Raw genomic sequence first — 17,396 nt, forward strand, 5'->3', positions numbered from 1 at the left:
GTATATATATATAATATTTATTTAAATCTTGATTAAAATGTTTAACTGTCATTCAAGCAAAATGAAATGGCTTTATTACAATATGATGGACAGAAGAAAAAAACTTTAATTGTATTGCCATGTGATTGTTTTGATGCTTGACAACCCCTTTCCGGTATTTGACCAACAGTCTGTACAAATAGTATCATGGCAACAATGAGTCAGTAACGAAAGCTTAATTTTAGATGAGGAACAGAAGAACAGAAACCAGGCTGTGAAAGCATATCTCTGAAAGTGGTTTGTGCGCCGTTGTGCTGATATGGGATTTTTCCCCTGGAGTCAGTCGCCATGCTCTTCTGCCAGGAAAAAATAACCACCAGACTCACCAGAACTCAACACAGAATTTCTCGAGCACTTTTATGCTGAAATACATCAAAAAATGTTTACGAGAACTGAAATTCAGCTTTTATCCCTGTGTGGACATGTACTTTGCCCTCCTCTAATATTGGCACCCTTGGTAAATAAGCAAAGAAAGCTGAAAACGAAGTCTTTATTGTTTTGCTAAAAGAAAAAAAGCTCTCGCTAAGAGCAAACTATTGCAAAACAGCTCAGTTTTATATATTAAAAACATTGATAAATATATGTGTACCACATTTATTTACACCCCTTTAAATTCACATGTCATAAATATACTATATTACCAAAAGTGTTGGGACACCCCTCCAAATCACTGAATTCAGGCACTCCAATCCCTTCCATGACCACTGGTGTATAAAATCAAACACCTAGGCAATCAGATACTGTAGCTTCCATAAACATTTGTGAAAGATTGTATCACTCTCACAAGCTCACTGGTTGCCACAAGTTCAATTCTATTCAGGAAATTTCCTCCCTTATAAATATTCCAGGCTCAGCTGTTAGTGGTATTATAAAAAAAGTGAAAGCAATTGATAACAACAGCACCTCAGCTGATTATGAGAGGCTACATACCTCATGTGAACTTCAGAGTATCTCAAGAACTGTGTGGAGAGATTCATAGAATGGTCTGCACAGAGTCCTGAGCTCAACCCAACTGAACACCTTTGGGATGAATGGCACACTGTGAGCCAAGTCTTCTCATCTAACATCAGTGCTTCGCAAATGTGTTTCTCAATTCCCATTAGCACGAATAAACTTTATGGAAAACCTTCGAAGAAGAGTTGAAGCTTTTATAGCTGCACAAGGTAGGCAACTCCACATTAAACCCAACTGATTAAGATAGAGGTGCCAATAAAGTTCACGCTCGTGTAAAAGCAGATGTCCTAAAATATTGGCAAAACCATGTATTTTTAACCCGTTAACTGTCACTGTCTCACCACCAAATTTACATCCCTTTTTTGCACTTAAATCTTAATCCAATTATGACAAACTATATATTGTTGGAAATGTCCAAGACTGAATAAATATTTTACCACAGTTTTTTTAAGCTTAATAGATTAAAAAACATTTACTGTCACTCTACAACCTGTGGGACCACTTACAGTTACGTATTTAAGCCATAATATTATAATCTAAACATAAAGCAATCATGACAAACTAAATATCATTTGAAAGCTTAAAATGCTTAGTTGCCATGTCTGGTGACGAAAGCTTGGCCTAAACAAAGGGCCAAATAAAACACAATGGCCAAATTTACTCAGTGATTCATTAAAAATGTGATTTGTGGCTTCACAAAAATGAGAAGTAGCTGAAAGAAGCCCACTGAAAATGCCTATTTTCCACCCCCAGGGCAATAATCAAAAGATTTCAGTCACCTGGAGGTGTCATGAATTAACCTGGAAGAGAGCCACAATTGGAGAATTGCAGAAGTTAATTGGGTCTTGGGGTCAGAAAGCTTCCAAAACTATTCAACATCACCTACACTCAAAAAAACTACTCATTGGATGAACTCAATTTAATTGAGGGCAGGATTTACGTCCAATAAATTTGCTTAACACCACCACCACCACCACCAACAACAAAAAATACAATTAAATGCAAGTGAGCTGGTCCTACATTGTTTTATCAAATAATACATTTATATTTTTATTTAACTTAAACTCTAATGTCTGATAATATCATGAGTCTATTATTTGTCGTACATTTCGAAGTCTTGAAGTCTTATTGAAGTTATCCTAAATGAACTAAAAGAGACATTTTAAAGCACATTTCATGACTTACATATACAGTTGATTAAGACTCAGAACTCATTTTAAAACAGTTCTAGCTCACTGAGCAAAACAACAAGCTACACTTTAAAAAATGTAGCTGCAAACAACCAAAGCAATGGGTGCTTCTGCAAGGTGTTAGTCTCAAAACTCAAAGCAATACACGAAACTCTTCTAAATCTTCAAACTAAAGTGAAGATTAAACTCTAACAAGTCTTTTCATTAACTTTAAACACCTAACATTACTTTTATTGTCATCATTTTTCTCTCTTAATTCAATCCCACGCAAAGCATGCTGGCAACTACAAATCCCCTAACCAGGTATTTGGACCAACACAATTCCTTCATGTTGTTCCAACACAAAAGGCTTATGTTAACTTAATGGTTTACAAATTTAAATGGACTAAACATGAAACAAGTAAACTGGCTAAAGAAGTTACTAGAATTGTGTTGTTTCAGCTCATTTAAAACAGGTAGTTTGAACAAGCAGCAGTAATCTTTTTTTTTTTTTTTTGAGTGTACATCTCTGCAAGTTGTACAAAAAATAAAAAAGGCTCCACCCTTAACCAATCCCAAAATCAAGGCATTGACTTTCATTTTATTTTTTCCTGCTATGAAAGCCAAAGGTGATTAACAGTTTATTCAACTGATATTAACTGTTCTGATATGAACATTTTTAAAATGATATATTTTTTTTGTGTTTAACAGATTAGAAATAAAATGCATATGGGTTTGAAACATGCACAGGGTGAGTTGTGAACTACTCATTTAAAATATTGAGCAGAAGGTCTTATTTCTGCTCATATTTACCAAGGGTGGCGGTATCAGTGGAAGGACTGTATGAATCTCTAATGATGGCCTACATATTTTTCCCTTCTGCAGACGCGTAAGAAGGAATTTTTGTCATTCCAGTGAAGGGGTTGAAGGTCAAAAGGTGCCAAAAGGAAGAATGTGGATGGTGCTGTCAATCACTGTGAACCACCACAAAAGTTCATTAGCACGACATCTGGAGATTTACACTCCACACATCCCTTTCTTTGCTTTCAGAAGTTTTAAAGCGGACCAACGCCTCTCGCTGTGTTTGGATAAGAGAGCTACAGGGTGATTTTCGTGCATGGCAATGCAGAAATAAGAGGGGAGACTGAAAACACTCAGCCCCTGCATTTTTGAACATGAGACCCCATGCAATAACTGTGCGGGCTCAGATTTCCATTGGGGGAGGAGGAGCGAAGACTCTGCCTACATCCACAGCTCCATTACAATGCTCGCAGATGCCACGCAAAACTATTCTTTCAGCGCTGCAGACGGCTGAGACTGGAAGTTTACTGTATTTCTGCTTGTGTTATTTCAGGACAAACATGTCAATTGTAATAACAAGAAGTGGTCTTACATACGGTTGAAGTCAGAATTATTAGCCCCCATTTGATTTTTTTATTTTCTTTTTAAAATATTTCCCAAATGATGTTTAACAGTGCAAGGAAATTTTCACAGTATGTCTAATAATATTTTTTTCTTCTGGAGAAACTCGTTATACAATAACTTGCCTAATTACCCTAACCTGCCTAGTTAACCTAATTAACCTAGTTAAGCTGTTAAATTGCCCTTTAAGCTGTATATAAGTGTCTTGAAAAGTATCTAGTAAAATATTATTCACTGTCATCACGGCAAAGATAAAATACATCAGTTATTAGAAATGAGTTATTAAAACTATTACGTTTAGAAATGTGTTGAAAAATCTTCTCTCCGTTAAATAGAAATTGGGGAAAAACCTAAACAGGGGGGCTAAAAATTCTGACCTCAACTGTATATATATATATTGTTTTTTTACAGATGTCATAATTACATGAAATATAGAAATGATAATATAAAATTATAAAAATGTAAAATTTAATTAAATTAAATTAAATAATGTTTTACCATTGTCAGGCATATTATAAAGCATCACAAAAATATACATTTTTATACTTGATCCTTCAGACCACAAGGTTTTACCTATTTACCAGCAATACAATGACATTTATAATGATCGTTTATTCTTTAATATTTTAAGCACAGGTCAGAATAAGTATTATGTTTATTTGATCTAAATATGTGTAACTCTGAATGATGATGAAACATTTGTTTCACTTATATTTTGGCATTTTATGTTCAAACATTGGATTAGCTCAATTACTAAAGTTATTGGAAACATTAAATTTGAAATTTAATATACTGCCTATGTTTATAAAATCACTTTTATAAATTTCATCTGTTGCACACCCCAAAATGGGATGTCTATTGTTGGACTGTAGTCAAACCATAATAATATTTATTTTTTCTTATGCTTTCGCCATTTTTCTCCTTTTTTAATAAAACAAAGTAAACAATTCGCATAAAGGTTCTGAGACCACTATGGAAATGTTTGCATTACAAAATATTTGATACAATTTATACATTATTTTGTACAACAATGAAAGTCTTTTGTTATTCAGAGGAAGAGCATCTGACTCTGTATAAATGATTTCACATGATCAACTTAAATGAGTTTATTCCATTACTTACCCAGAAATAGTACCGAATCTTATTTTTTTAGTAAGCTTCATGTCATCGCTTATGTATCAGAGGATTTCAATTCAAAACCTTACAATTATTAGCTTTTTAGCTCCAGGTTTAATGGAGATTCAGATTGCAGAATTTCTGTCTGGGTACATAAAAATAGTACATACTAATAAATACAAGTTGTTAATAATAAAACTAATAAATGAATAAATAAATAAATAAATAAATAAATGAAGCTATTTGACAAAACATTTACATGTGTTTCACACACACCCACGCACACAAATAATTCAAATAAATGTTTTTAAAAGATTATAAAGTATTAGATATTAAAATGTGTTATTCAGCATATTCTGGCCAGTACTACAATATGATTTAAATGCAATCTTTACTTTTACTTTTACTTCTTGCAAAGTATGTAAAGAGCTTGTAAAAAAGCCATAAAATGTTAATGAAAGGGTTCTGATAAATCACATTGCTGCCAGTAGATGTTAGTTTATTATATTGCTGGCTGTACAGATGTAAAACTACTCTACTGCAGTTTTTATCCATCTTTAATTATTATTTTATTGCTGCAGAGTGTGATTCGCAGACATTTGATTGATGAAATCAATCTGACCTCAGAGGAATCTGACTCTCGCTCTGATACCTGTGATGTTTGTTCCATTTGTTCTCAATATGTTGTGTACATTTTAGGATTGACTTGGTTAAATGTGTTTGTGTTTCGCTGGTTTAAAGCAGCAATAACCATAAAACCACAGGAATTCTGGTGCGCCAACAAAAATGAGCGTTAACACGTTTTGTAAGGTAAGGTGACACTCTTTACTTAAAATATAAACAGCTTGTTGTTCACTGATAATTCTGAATGTTTGTAAATTCAAATAAAGTAATTTCAGCACATTTTGTAATTTTATTTTATGCAATAATAAAAACCTGCATATGTAACTACAACTTTGTACGGTGGAAAAATATTTGAAAACATTTATTAATAATGCCAAAAGGTAAAGCTAAATTAAAAAATAAAAGTTGTAATTTATAATATATTTAATGGACATGAACTAACCATGAGAACCTCAGTTTTTGTTATCTGCAGGGTTATAACAAAACTGATTGTATTGTAAATGTATTATTTGTGGGGCTGCATGGTGGCGCAGTGGGTAGCATGTTCGCCTTACAGCAAGAAGGTCGCTGGTTTGAGCCTCAGCTGGGTCAGTTGGCATTTCTGTGTGGAGTCTCCCCATGTTGGTTTGGGTTTCCTCCGTGTGCTCCGGTTTCCTCCACAAAGTCCAAAAACTTGTCGTATAGGTGAATTGGGTGGGCTAAATTATCTGTAGTGTATGTGTGTGAATGAGTGTGTATGGATGTTTCCTAGTGATGGGTTGTGGCTGGAAGGTCGTCCGTTGCGATATGCTGGATAAATTGGCGGTTCATTCCGCTGTGGCGACCCCAGATTAATAAAGGGACTAAGCCGAAAAGAAAATTAATGTATTATTTGTGTTTTTCAGTAGTCATATGTTCATTTAGTATAACTGATATACTAATATATGTTGGTTTAGATTAGATTATTTTTTTTTTTATTTGGTTTAGTCAAAGTTGAAATAGATTGTGTATTAGTATTCATTCATTCATTAGTTCCTTTATTCATCAGAGGTCACCACAGACAAATGAAACGCCAGTGTATTGAACACCTTTTTGACTGTGTACTTGTGTATCTGTGCAAACATGTGTGTAATGTGTGGTTTTCTTTATGCCATTTATTTTCTTTCACGTATGTATTGTCTTTTACGTATTACTTTCAACATTGCTAATAGTATATTGTTTGGTTTTTTAGAATATTTTGCACTGTCTGGAGCCAGCACCTAAGCTTTTTCCTCATCATAATACATGTGCTGCTGCTGATGTGACAATAAAAGTGATGTGATTTGATATTAATTTTTTATATTGTATAAACATTTTGTATATTTTGTATTTTGTATATTTTTAAATTAAGTTTTAGGTTAAAAAGAAAGAAGTATTTATACAATAAAACAAAATTCAGAAATGCTGCCACGACAGCTAGTCAAAATAAAATTATAGAATGTTTAAAATTATTAGACAGAAACATCCGGTAGGACATGAAACAGAATATTAAATTCTGAAGTTGAGAAACAGACATATTTATGTAAAACATACTCCAGTAATCTTTGTTTTATTTCTCTGAACTCTGAAAAAAATCTCTCAAAACAAACAGTACAGTATAAATCTAATTCTCAAAACTGGGAGGTTTATTTTTCATTCATCTCAATTATGTTATGAGACATACTGTTAATATACACATTGTTCTGTTGGCTAAAGATTGCTTGTCAGTCATGTATTAACATGTGCGTGAGGTTTGAAACTCGCACCGTAAAAGACTGTGCTGTCGAAACACTTCACAACTATGAGAGGAATGTAATGATCATAGGTTGCCTATGTGTCTAAAAACCAGACGAAAGGGTACAGTCAAGTGAACATAAACAGTACTGGCTTTTCACTCTTTCCTTTTCGTCTTTTACATGTAAATATAGCTTGGGGCTGAAATAATAAGACCTGTCAATAATTATAGCACTATTTTTTCTCAAGGAACAAAAGCATGTTTGGCTGTAAGCTGCTGCAGGAAGAAAACTTATTTTAGATTTATTTGTAACGGCATATGTAAGAGCATCTAGAAAACTACACTACAATTCTGTTTCAACACTGTAAAACCCAACAGTCAACTTTATCAAATGAAATGAGTGTAGTTACCTCAAAATTTACTGAAAGTTAATACTACTCATTTGAAAAGAGTTTTAAACTCAGTGTTGAAGTTAACGAGTAAATTAACCTCATTACTTCAGCTTAAATGGAGTAAGTTTACAGTACTCATATAGATTAGTTTTTCTTTAACTCAAATGGTTTGTAGCAATCAGTTTCCTCAAACGGTTTAAATTTCCTTAACTTATTGGGTTTTACAGTTCTCAGTTGGTTTGAGCTTTCATTCTTTATTGGGTTTTACTGTGCTCAAATTGCTTCATTTACCTAAATGGATTAAGTTCACAGTACTATTCAGTTACACTGTAAAAAATGATTAGTTACTTTAAGCGAGTTAACCAATTGCCTTAAAAGCAACAAGTAGACTTTATAAAAATAATGTAAGTAAACCCGTTGTAACTTGGAACTGTTAAGTTGACTTAATTAAAATAACTGGTACAATTATGCTAATTGTACTCACTTTTTAAAATAAAAGTAAAATAATTTTTCCAATACCCCTTTATTATATTTGGTATTTTTTTCACAGCTTTTCTGTATCTAGCAAAATGATAATAACTAAAATAAATCTGTTCTTCCAGACTCCAGTGTGTCTTCTAAATTCAATATGAGCTATAAGTGTAGATTTTATAGACTTAATGATGCACCAAATATGTAATATTGTGATAATTACAGTATTTATTTGAAAACAGACGTGCTAAAATAGTCTGACACTGTAAAAAGGAATTAGTTAACTGAAAAAGTGAGTACAATTAGCATAATTATAAAAATTAAGTCAACTTTACAGTTCCAAGTTACAACGGGTTAACTTACATTATTTTTGTAAAGTCAACTTGTTGCTTTTAAGGCAATTGGTTTACTCACTTTAAGTAACTTATCACTTTTTACAGTGCAGGATTAGTTTTTGAACTTAAATGGTTTGAGTTACCTTAACTTTTTTGGGTTTTACAGTATGGATTTATTAGGTATGTGTTTGAGTAAAATGTGTTTTATTCCATAAAGCGTTTCCTTCAAAATTTCAAATACAAATTTGGAGCATTTTTATTCTCCAGAAATTACGATTGGCCAGAATAACAATTGATTTCATTTGTTGTGAATGAACATCAGGATTATTTAACACTGAAAAAAAAGATTCATCGAATTTACAACATTTTTTAAGGTAACTGGATGCAATTCATTTATATGGGCTGAATTTAAACAAACAAATGAAGTTGAACATTACTACATTTTATTTATGCCACTGGCTTGCTTGGTTTGGGACACATTGATGGATTTGCTCTGCAATATTTGTCTTTCAACAGTGAAAATTAAACCACATTGAACGAAAGTGAACTCTGAAAACTGGACTAACAGTTCCAATCTACCAGAACTTCTGTGTTAAACTGCTTTGACACAATCTACATTGTAAAAGCACTATTGAAATATAGATGAATTGAATTGAATTATTTGTTTGTTTAAATTCAGCCCATATAAATTGTTTGCAACCAGTTATCTAAAAAAAGTAAATACAATGAATCTTTTTTAGTGCACTAAATATTGATTTCTTAACTTAAGTAAAGGTGAATTGTGTTGCCTAAAAACTATAACTTTGGTCTACACGAAAACATTTGTATTAAAAATTTGGAGTGGTAGTTTGCAAAACAAAACCACAGCTGTATTATACGCAAATGCATCATTTTAAATAATGCATTTACATTTTTTTAATTCTGAGAAATGTGAAGTATTCTCCTAATTTGTCCCATAGCTACACTGAAAAAAATGATGTCTGCAAAATTGTCTTAAACAGTTCAATGTGTTGAATTTAAACAAACAAATTAAATGTTGTTATGCTCAACTTAATTTATCTGTTTAAATTCAGCTCAAATAAATTGTTTACAACCACTTAACTTAAAAAAAAAGTAGTAAATCCAAGGAATCATCTTTGAATATTTTTTTTCAGTGGACATTTCTGTTCATTTCAACAATGACAGTTCGGTTTATAATAAAACAAAACTGTAACATTGTCAATAAAAATAGCTCTGAAGCATTCACACATTACTTTAACCTGTATATTTTTGGCTGCCTTGCCGTACTGGACTTGAAGTGTGAAGTGAAAACAACGTACATGTAAATACAAACCATTACCAAAGGCCTTGAGGCAAATTTAGCAGGAATTAAAAGAGTGTAAAGTATGTCGTCTTTGCTCACATGACTTTATGACGCTGCTCTCAAGCAACTTACTACTTTCCAAACATTTTGACATTCCATATTTATATACACAAGGAGATCGCCATGGAAACATCCCTGCAATAACCTTCCCCCCTTGCTTATTATGTTGCCATGGCAGCCATCCCAGAATAGTCCTTTTCAGTTTGTCCCTCCCTCGTGTTTATGACTCACGACCTGCAGGGGAAACCACAATTCAGGCTGTATCTCATGATGTTCCTCCCCAGCGCTTGTACTAGAACATATTGGATCTCAAAGAGGGGAACTCCATGAAAATACTGAAAGAAATGTGTCTGTGGAGAGCACAGTGATCAGAACCATCCGGATGGGGGATGGGCATCATTTTTCATCAGACTTTTTTTCTGTTGCATAGTATCATTTACAAATGGTATAAATAACAAGTAAATAAACATTAGATTAAATGGGGAAAATGTATCATGTCAGGAACGGTTCTAGGGTTTCATCCTTTTTATTGTGCTTCCACTACTGTTACTAATAACAATAGATATATGAATATCCACCTTTTCCAAATGTGTGTTTAATTTATGGGTTGCACTTCCGGTTTGGGTAACTTCCATATTAAAGAACTGAAACAAATTATTTACAATAATAGGTTTGCGCAATTCATATACACAGTAAAAACTGATTAAAAAAAGCTATTTTTATGTCTTTGTGCTTTATAAGTCATGAAAATGGCAGCATTCTATCATTTATAGTATTAAATGAGCCATTTTTATCAGCATATTGGTGGCAAGAGCATATTTGAGTTCACAGTTTTTTTTTCCTGATTAACTCTTTTTGTCCGTATTTTATGTTAATTTAATATTTAATTTGTCCATAATATTTCTGAAGCAAGTCTGGAGGTTTTGGGTTATTTTATGGCAGCTTTCTCTCGCAGCTTCCCTTATGGTTGATAAGTGCAATATTGAGGTAAAGTTGGTTTATATTCGCACATTCGTTCAGTGACAACTTGTGACATGCTCCCTATATTGTTTACTATGTTACTTTGAATATTCGGTCTGAAATCACATGCAAGTATGACTTGAAAACAACATTAGCATTTGTGGATGCAATTTGTAGACTAACGATGCTGTACAACATCAATCTGATGTCATGTTGAAGTCTTATTCCTGCTGGGTGCTTAAGGCCATTTCAGTCATCATACAGTAAACACCTAACATCTTCTCATAAGTGACATGCATCTAAACAGTTTCTGGGTCAATGCGTGTCAAGATTTTAAACATCTTTTGGACACATTTAATACATCCAAACAGTTTGCTGCAATTATAAATCGCATATGTCTTGAGGTTCATTATGATCATTATAATCCTCAGACAGGAAAAAATAAAGTAGTGACTGCAGTTTGAAGGAATTTAGTGGAGTAAAAGTACCAATACTGCACTAAAAATGTACTCAAGGGAAAGTAAAAGTACACATTTTTTAAAACTACTCCTAGTAAATTACAATTCCTGAGGAAAACTACTCTATTACAGTCATTTATATATTTGTAATTTGTTACTTTACACCACTGGCTAAGAATAATGCCACATCATTGTACGCAGTATTTTAAATACTTCACCTACTGTTTACAGTTTAACGGATGTTACTCCTTTTTTTGCAATAGCATCATGGTGTATAGGGGAAAAAAGCATGACATTCAATTCTTGCAAAAAAAAAAACAACAAAAAAACAACAACACCATTTTATATTAATTTAAAACTAAAAGTGATTTGTCTATTTTTGAAGGCACTGACTACCTGTAGAGCGATATATTATTTATTCAGTTAAATCATATCCTTTTTAATTTTTGTCATGACATTACGCCACATATCAATTTGAGGTTTTCCCAAAATTCCCAATTTGAGATTTTCCCAAAATTTCAAATTAATTCATTTTTGTTCGGCTTGGTCCCTTTATTCATCAGGGGTCACCACAGCAGAATGAACCGCCAACTTATGCGGCATATCTTTTACACTGCGGATGCCCTTCCAGTTGCAACCCAGTACTGGGAAACACCCAAACACACTCACTACGGCCAATTTAGTTTATTCAATTCACCTATACCGCATGTCTTTGGACTGTGGGGGAAACCAGAGCACATGGAGGAAACCAACGTGAATACAACATGCAAACTCCACATAGAAATGCCAACTGACCCAGCCAGGACTCGAGTCAGCGACCTTCTTGCTGTGAGGTGCAGTGCTGACCACTAAGCAACCGTGTCACCCACCAAAATTATAATTTCAAGCCTATTTCAAAATGATTTTAATACCGTGTCTAGTTCCATTAATTCTAGAATTACATATTTGAAATTTTTATATTTCAGTACCCTGACTTTTCAAAAATGTGTGTAGATTTCCTACTATTTTAAAATTACAAAACACAAAAGAGTTCTGAATATTTCCATGTGGTAAAACTGACTGCAGTGTAGTGTCCGATACTTTTTATTGTAAATTTCTGCTATCAAAAACATAACTTTACTTCAGACATGTATTTCAAACAGTCTAAAACAACATTTTTGCTGCTGTGAAAAAACCTTGCTCTCTCGCTTGCCAGACAAATTGAGGTGTGCACCTTAGGGACAGTCTAAAAACATAATTATATAAGCAACAAAAATGTATTTCTATGGTAATCATGTCATAAAATATGACGACAGACATTCAAAGCTTAATTTTAGAACCTAAATAAAAGTTTTAAATGCCAATATGACCAATAAAAAATGCAATTAGTAAAGCTGTTATTTTAACAGTTCCAGTGTTAAGCCTTTATGATTTTTTATGGCCTATCTCATCTGTCCAAAACCTTTACTTTTGGTCACCAACTCTGTTTGAAAGCTCCAATTATTTGTGTAATGATCATCTTTATATGTGTTGTGAGTCAACACAGTTTCTCTGCACTGATCAATCTATGTTTGGAGGAGTTTGTGTGGCAGCCATGACTGCACCAGTAAAACGAATCATTTTACTTTGAAATCATAGATTTTACATCTTGGATGCACTGTAGGACCCAAAAATAAGAATTAGAAGATTTATTTCAATTTAATTTAAATAAATCCATGTTTATTTAAATAGCGCTTTCACAATGTAGATTGTGTCAAAGCAGCTTAACAAATAGTCCAGATTTCAAAGTTCAGTTTAGTTCAGTTCAGCGTGGTTTAAATTTCTCTGCTGAAATTTCAAACACTGAATAGTAAATCCATCGAAGCCTAGCTCCACAAGTCCCGATCTAAGAAAGCCAGTGATCACAGTGGTGAGGAAAAAAGTCTCACCAATTGACGAAGTGAAGGGGAAAAAACCTAGAGAGAGACTAGGCTTTGTTGGGCACGACCATTATTCTTCATGGCCAAACGTTCTCTGTGGAACTGCAGTCTAGGCGCCAGAGGCTGGAGCTTTGTTAAAAGCATTACAACACTGGTTTCGTTTTTAATACTTAATATTTTTAATATATAGATGAAGATGGGCGGCATGGTGGTCAATGGTTAGCGGTGTCGCCTCACAGCAACAAGGTCACTGGTTCGAGTCCCAGCTGGGTCAGTTGGCATTACTGTATGGAGTTGACTTGTTCTCCACGTGTTCATGTGAATTTCCTCTGGGTGCTTCGGTTTCCCCCACAGTTTAAAGACATGTGCTATAGGTGAATTGAATAAACTAAATTGGCTGTAGTTTATGAATGCGTGTGTGAATGGAAAAGTTTATGGGTGTTTCCCAGTACTGGTGAACTAGGAGGACATCTGCTGTTTTAAACATATGCTGGAATAGTTGTCGGTTCATTCCACTGTGGCGACCCCTGATAAATAAGGGACTATGAAATGAATAAATGAAGATGAAGTCTGGGTTTATCAATTCTGTATAATATTGCAAAATACTTGAAGTAGTGCATTTTCTCAGAGGGTTGCTTTTGTTTGTTTTTTGTAGCATTATCTGGCAACACTGCTCTGCTGGCACTTGAATTGACACAGTGATCATCATGATATTATCTGTACAAAATTGTGTCAAATGCTATCAAAACAGAAACACAATTACCCCATAAAACACTTTAAAATAATTATTTAGAGAAAATATATAAAAATTTCAAAAACTCTTTAGTTTAACACTAAAAACGACTCCCCACATACTGTAAAGCGTTGTAGCAAAATATCCCTTTGTTCTTACAGTTCTGAAAACTCTCCCATACTCCATACTAACCAGAGAAAAAGCAGATGTGCCAACTGTAATAATAATAATTGCAGTCTTCAGATGTAACCTACATTCACAGGTAGCACACGCCCTTGCTCTGCAGCAAGCCCTCCTATAAAGAACAGGATGAACCTATTGAAAAACTGCACAGTTCGTCTTTGTTTGTAGTGTACTCAGGATACAATAACATATATGTCTGTTATGCCTCAGCAGTGTTACTGAACACCTGGCACTTTGTGTGGATTTAATTTACATTATCTAAATAAATAAGCTCACCTGGGTGTTAAAAGCGATTGTTTTAAAGTAGTGCAGATAGAAAGAAAAATACGTTGCATGTATGGAAATGACAAATATCACCCAAACAGTTAGTATATATATATATATATATATATATATATATATATATATATATATATATATATATATATATATATATATATATATATATATACCTTTTATTATTTTTAATTGTAAAAATGCAGATATGTAAACCCAGCAAACAATTTTGTGTTTAATAGATGTTTAATAGATATCTAAACGTAGGCAGCTTGGCTAAAACAAGGCTAAACTTGGGCTGTCAGTGAAAATCTAACAGACATCTAAGAATAACCCAAAACTAGACTAGTCGTCAAATAGACAGATTAGACAGACTTTTTAAGTGTAGTTATTCATTTCTGTTTATTTGATGACTAGTCTAGTTTTGGCCTATTCCTAGGGCTATTCTTAGATGTCTATTAGATTTTCACTGACAGCCTAAATTTAGCCTTGTTTTAGCCAAGTCTATTAGACATCTATTAAACATCTTTTAACAAAAAAAAAAAATGCTTGCTGGGAATGTTCTTTCTAAAAAAAAGACATAGTTTTATTTGAATCTGCATTTTGAAAAAATCGTTACTATTATTAATAATGAAATGAACTTCCAAATTTGTATTTTTTAATTAATTGAAATTAATTTGCTCTATATATATATATATATATATATATATATATATATATATATATATATATATATATATATATATATATATAGTCCCATCCCCAGCTTGTTCCTGCTCTCCCAGTCAGCGTTCTCCCTCACAAACCACCTCCATCCAATCCTGTGAACACTCACCAGCATTCTAATGACTTGCACCTGTTCCCCATCACCAAAGGACACTCTAAAGACCCACCTTCTCCTCTCAGTCTTCGGCTGGTATTGAAGTCAGATGGTTGTCTTCATCTTTGCTCCTTCGGCTTCTCCCCTTCTTCCATGGATGTTCCTTATGAGTCTTTGAGTCCTTCATAATGATCAAGGGAAGTGATTATTCTTATCTGATGTTTACTAGAAGATCTTCTATCGCTCTGAACTGTGTGCTTGTATACTCATCAATGGATGACAATTGCATGCTTACTGATCCTTCTCACCGATCTGGAGGAATGCTTACACTTGTGTAGTGTTTACCAAAAGATCAGCTATCTACTAGATGAACTGTCTGTATACTCCCCTGCTGTGTCTCTTGAGAGTAAACTTCAAGTGCGATCGATAACACATTGTTGACACTTCTATTGCTGTGAATGAAGATCACAACAGCATTTATATCAACCATTTGAATTCCCTATGTGATTAGTGACTTTGTTTTAAATAAAACTTGAGAAACGAACCATCTCTGTCTTCCTTGTCTACCAGCGTGACATATATATATATATATATATATATATATATATATATATATATATATATATATATATATATATATATATATATATATATATATATATATATATATATATATATATATATATATATATATATATATATATATATAGTTGAATCAGAATTATTAGCCTCCGTTTATTTTTCCCAACTTCTGTTTAATGGTGAAGATTTTTTTTCCAACACATTTCTAAACATATTAGTTTTAATAACTGCTTTTTCTTAGCCATGATGACAGTAAATATTTTTCAAGACACTTCTACAACTTAAAGTGACATTTAAAGGCTTAATTAGGTTAACTAGCCAGGTTAGGGTAATTAGGCAAGTTATTGTATAATGATGGTTTGTTCTGTAGACTATCGAAAAAAATATATAACTTAAAGGGGCTAATAATTTTGACCTTAAAATGGTTCATAAATTTAAAAACTGCTTTTATTTTAACCGAAATAAACCAGACTTTCTCCAGAAGAAAAAAATATTTTCAGACATACTGTGAATTTCCTTGCTCTGTTAAACATCATTTGGGTAATTTTAAAAAAAGAAAACCATAATCAAAGGGGGGCTAATTATTCTGACTTCAACTGTATGTGTGTGTGCGTGTGCCGTTGAAGTCAGAATTATTAACCCCCCTGTATACACACACATTTAAAAATATCTTTTTCTACCTCGCATGTTTGACCAGGACATAACCTGTCAGGAACTATCATATCACTCAATCACTGAAAGTAAAGATGTGTATATTAGGGGTGTAACGGTTCACCAAATGTATGGGTTGGTACAATACGACCCGGTGATGTCACAGTTCAGTACCGCAAAAAGAAAGAAATTAGTTGAAAAATGTCAGTTGTTTCAGATTTAGTTTTAATTCATTTAAATGAATGGTAGATATTTAATTAACAAGAAAGAAAGAAAGAAAGAAAGAAAGAAAGAAAGAAAGAAAAAAAATGTGTTTTGATTCTAACTTTTGCATTTAGGAAACAAAGACTACCTGTTAACTGATCACTTGAAACAAATATATACTTTAACAATGCCATATTATTGTTTGTCTGGACAGGACTATCATTTATGGTCATTGTGCGGCTGTGGAAAGCATCAATGAAAGCTTCAAACTTTATATTAAAGACTACACATCCTCCCTGCAGCACAACTAGCTGTTTTCTGATTTACAAGTACAAACACTAGCGAGAGTGCACATTTGAGATCACTTTGTTCTGCACTGTTTTCTTTAAACTTCAAATAAAATGGCTCCTCGTATCCTCCAAAGTTGATCCCAGGACACACCCAATAAATTCATCCCCTCTGCCCCTCCTTTCTTCTTTTCCCTTCCTTCTCTTCTTGGTACAGCACGGCGTGTATTGTAGTCATACGGGATGACTCACCCTGACACACCAACACTGACTGCTGTTATTCACACTAGTTCATACAGGCAGACACACCTATGAGCCGCTCACCAGGAAACACCCGTTCCCACATATCCTAGAATTGAACTATATTAACCAATGTTTCATGACTACTCCGGCATCGTTGCTAACTCACTTTATCCAAATGAAAAGCATGAGATCCTCTTGTTTATATTACAGTGACTAATCTCTCAAATATGCATCTGCCTCAAACTACAGAGCTTTGTTGCATTTGCTGCGGCCATTTCATGTCTTTTTTTCCTCAGTTTTTTTCCTCCCCTCACATGGTTTTGGAGCTTTGCAGAAAAGCATGACTGTTTTGTTCCTTGACATTCTTCGCCTGTTTGTGATCCAAAAGTTTTTATTGCATCGGGGAGACAAAACTCCTACACCAAGACAGCAACAAGAGAGCATACGCACATTGTTCCAGTTGTTTGTTTTTTGTTTTTTCCAA

General features: G+C 33.5%; 1 long non-coding RNA gene across 1 annotated transcript; it reads left to right on the forward strand.

The window, feature by feature from the left end:
- Positions 1 to 5,341: 5,341 nt before the first annotated feature.
- On the forward strand, positions 5,342 to 15,489 carry LOC130241115 (uncharacterized). Its single transcript, XR_008838829.1, has 2 exons — positions 5,342 to 5,510; positions 14,880 to 15,489. It is a non-coding gene; the product is annotated as an uncharacterized LOC130241115 (long non-coding RNA).
- Positions 15,490 to 17,396: the final 1,907 nt, after the last annotated feature.

The sequence above is a fragment of the Danio aesculapii genome, chromosome 14 (assembly GCF_903798145.1).
Source record: "Danio aesculapii chromosome 14, fDanAes4.1, whole genome shotgun sequence".
Taxonomy (NCBI): domain Eukaryota; kingdom Metazoa; phylum Chordata; class Actinopteri; order Cypriniformes; family Danionidae; genus Danio; species Danio aesculapii.